This window comes from Lampetra fluviatilis, unplaced genomic scaffold (assembly GCF_964198595.1).
Source record: "Lampetra fluviatilis unplaced genomic scaffold, kcLamFluv1.1 SCAFFOLD_1542, whole genome shotgun sequence".
NCBI classification, from domain to species: domain Eukaryota; kingdom Metazoa; phylum Chordata; class Hyperoartia; order Petromyzontiformes; family Petromyzontidae; genus Lampetra; species Lampetra fluviatilis.
Genome location: NW_027620614.1, coordinates 5,001 through 9,000, shown reverse-complemented (window position 1 = coordinate 9,000; position 4,000 = coordinate 5,001). Strand labels below are relative to the sequence as shown.

General features: G+C 47.9%; 1 long non-coding RNA gene across 1 annotated transcript in view; it reads right to left on the bottom strand.

Moving 5' to 3' along the window:
• Nucleotides 1-1,152: 1,152 nt before the first annotated feature.
• Nucleotides 1,153-4,000, bottom strand: part of LOC144954147 (uncharacterized) — a 7,537-nt gene continuing 4,689 nt past the window's right edge. Inside the window, exons 3-4 of the long non-coding RNA XR_013641066.1 lie at nucleotides 1,837-1,924; nucleotides 1,153-1,245 (exon numbers count right to left, since the gene is read on the bottom strand). This is a non-coding gene — a long non-coding RNA (uncharacterized LOC144954147). The remainder of the gene's footprint in view (nucleotides 1,246-1,836; nucleotides 1,925-4,000) is intronic.

Here is a 4,000-nt window from a genome sequence, read left to right as displayed (position 1 = left end):
GGAGGTGAGGGGAGAGGTGAGGGGGGGATAGAGTGACTCACTTACTCACTCACCCACAGTCACTCACTCACCTACTCATTCACTCACTCACTCACCCACTCACTCACCGACCCACCCACTCACTCACCTACTCACCCACCCACACACTCACTTACTCACCCACACACTCACCCACCCACCCACACAGTCAATCACTCACTCATTCACTCACCCACTCACCCACTCTCCCACCCACCCACTCACTCACCCACTCACTCACTCACTAATCCACTCACCCACTCACCCACCCACTCTACAAGTGAGTGGGTGAGTGAGTGGGTGATTGGTTGGTTTAATTAGTGAGTCAGTGGGTGAGTGGCTGAGTGAGTGAGTGGGTGAGTGGCTGAGTGAGTGAGTGGGTGAGTGACTGTGTGAGTGAGTAGGTGAGTGACTGTGTGAGTGAGTGGGTGGGTGAGTGAGTGGGTGGGTGAGTGAGTGGGTGACTGGGTGAGTGAGTGAGTGGGTGAGTAGGTGAGTGAGTGGGTGAGTGGGTAAGTGAGTGAGTAGGTGAGTGAGTGACTGGGTGAGTGAGTGGGTGAGTGAGTGTGTGAGTGAGTGGCTGGCTGAGCGAGTGAGTGGGTGAGTGAGTGGGTGAGTGGGTGACTGTAGTGAGTGGGTGAGTGGGTGACTGTGTGAGTGAGTGAGTGGGTGAGTGAGTGACTGTGTGAGTGAGTGAGTAGGTGAGTGACTGAGTGAGTGAGTGAGTAGGTGAGTGACTGTGTGAGTGGGTGAGTGAGTGACTGTGTGAGTGAGTGAGTGGTTGAGTGAGTGGGTGGGTGAGTGAGTGGGTGAGTGAGTAGGTGAGTGGGTGAGTGGGTGACTGTGTGTGTGAGTGAGTGAGTGAGTGGGTGAGTGAGTAGGTGAGTAGGTGAGTGGGTGAGTGGGTGACTGTGTGAGTGAGTGAGTGGGTGAGTGAGTAGGTGAGTGGGTGAGTGGGTGACTGTGTGAGTGAGTGAGTGAGTGACTGTGTGAGTGAGTGGCTGGCTGAGCGAGTGAGTGGGTGAGTGAGTAGGTGAGTGGGTGACTGTGTGAGTGAGTGAGTGGGGGAGTGAGTGGGTGACTGTGTGAGTGAGTGATTGGGTGAGTGAGTGGGTGACTGTGTGAGTGAGTCTCACATGGGAGGACAGTTTGTGTTGGCAATGAGTTCGTCTTTGAGACGAATCAGTTCTCGCAGCTTCGGATATTCCTCAAAGCGATCGGCCAAACCTGGTGAGAGAGACAGTCAGTGATGGTGGTGATGATGGTGGTGATGGTGGTGATGGTGGTGGTGATGGTGGTGGTGGTGGTGATGGTCGTGATGGTGGTGGTGATGGTCGTGATGATGGTGGTGATGGTGGTGATGGTGGTGGTGATGGTGGTGGTGGTGGTGATGGTGGTGATGGTGGTGATGATGATGGTGGTGGTGATGATACTACTGATGATGATGATACTACTGATGATGATGATGATACTACTGATGATGATGATGATGATACTACTGATGATGATGATGATACTACTGATGATGATGATACTACTGATGATGATGATGATACTACTGATGATGATGCTACTGATGATGATGATACTACTGATGATGATGATGATGATACTACTGATGATGATACTACTGATGATGATGATACTACTGATGATGATGATGATGATACTACTGATGATGATACTACTGATGATGATGCTACTGATGATGATGATACTACTGATGATGATGATGATGATACTACTGATGATGATGATGATGATACTACTGATGATGATGATGATACTACTGATGATGATGATGATGTTGCTTCTCACCAACATCGCGAATGAAGTTTTGAGGTCTCTGGCCTGTGTCCACGAAGTGTTGACAATAATCATTGTGAGGGTTCAGACTCTGGGTACCCTGTGATCATCATCATCATCAGTAGTAGTATCATCATCATCATCATCAGTAGTAGTATCATCATCATCATCATCAGTAGTAGTATCATCATCATCAGTAGTATCATCATCATCATCAGTAGTATCATCATCAGTAGTATCATCATCATCATCAGTAGTATCATCATCATCATCATCAGTAGTATCATCATCATCATCATCAGTAGTATCATCATCATCATCAGTAGTATCATCATCATCATCAGTAGTAGTATCATCAGTAGTATCATCATCATCATCAGTAGTATCATCATCATCATCAGTAGTAGTATCATCATCATCATCAGTAGTATCATCATCATCAGTAGTAGTATCATCATCATCAGTAATAGTAGTATCATCATCATCATCAGTAGTATCATCATCATCAGTAATAGTAGTATCATCATCATCATCAGTAGTAGTATCATCATCAGTAATAGTAGTATCATCATCATCATCAGTAGTAGTATCATCAGTAGTAGTATCATCAGTAGTAGTAGTATCATCATCATCAGTAGTAGTATCATCATCATCATCAGTAGTAGTATCATCAGTAGTAGTAGTAGTATCATCATCATCAGTAGTAGTATCATCATCATCAGTAGTAGTATCATCATCATCAGTAGTAGTATCATCATCAGTAATAGTAGTATCATCATCATCATCAGTAGTAGTATCATCATCATCAGTAGTAGTATCATCATCATCAGTAGTAGTATCATCATCATCAGTAGTAGTATCATCATCAGTAGTAGTAGTATCATCATCATCAGTAGTAGTATCATCAGTAGTAGTAGTATCATCATCATCAGTAGGGTGACACTTTGAGTGAGTGACTGACTGAGTTAGTGACTGAGTGAGTGACTGACTGAGTTAGTGACTGAGTGAGTGAGTGGCTGAGTGAGTTTCTGAGTGAGTGGCTGAGTGACTGACTGAGTGACTGACTGAGTGAGTGACTGACTGACTGAGTGACTGAGTGAGTGGCTGAGTGAGTGTCTGAGTGAGTGAGTGGCTGAGTGAGTGTCTGAGTGAGTGAGTGGCTGAGTGAGTGAGTGGATCAGTGAGTGGCTGAGTGAGTGAGTGGATCAGTGAGTGGCTGAGTGAGTGGCTGAGTGAGTGGATCAGTGAGTGGCTGAGTGAGTTTCTGAGTGAGTGGCTGAGTGAGTGGCTGAGTGAGTGAGTGGCTGAGTGAGTGAGTGGCTCAGTGAGTGGCTGAGTGAGTGGCTGAGTGACTGAGTGACTGGCTGAGTGACTGAGTGAGTGGCTCAGTGAGTGGCTGAGTGAGTTTCTGAGTAGCTGAGTGAGTGAGTGGCTCAGTGAGTGGCTGAGTGAGTGACTGAGTGAGTGACTGAGTGAGTGAGTGACTGACTGTGTGAGTGGCTGAGTGAGTGACTGAGTGGCTGAGTGAGTGGCTGAGTGAGTGAGTGGCTGAGTGAGTGAGTGGCTGAGTGAGTGAGTGGCTGAGTGAGTGAGTGACTGAGTGGCTGAGTGGCTGAGTGACTGAGTGAGTGAGTGGTGAGTGAGTGGCTGAGTGAGTGACTGAGTGGCTGAGTGAGTGACTGAGTGAGTGAGTGGTGAGTGAGTGGCTGAGTGAGTGACTGAGTGGCTGAGTGAGTGGCTGAGTGAGTGAGTGGCTGAGTGACTGAGTGAGTGACTGAGTGAGTGGCTGAGTGAGTGACTGAGTGAGTGAGTGGCTGAGTGAGTGACTGAGTGAGTGGCTGAGTGAGTGACTGAGTGAGTGGGTGGCTGAGTGAGTGAGTGAGTGGCTGAGTGAGTTTCTGAGTGATTGAGTGAGTGAGTGGCTGAGTGAGTGAGTGGCTGAGTGAGTGAGTGGCTGAGTGAGTGAGTGGGTGAGTGAGTGGCTGAGTGAGTGAGTGGCTGAGTGAGTGGCTGAGTGAGTGAGTGGCTGAGTGAGTGAGTGGCTGAGTGACTGAGTGGCTGAGTGACTGAGTGACTGAGTGAGTGAGTGGTGAGTGAGTGGCTGAGTGAGTGACTGACTGAGTGGCTGAGTGAGTGGCTGAGTGAGTGGCTGAGTGAGTGAGTGGCTCAGTGAGTG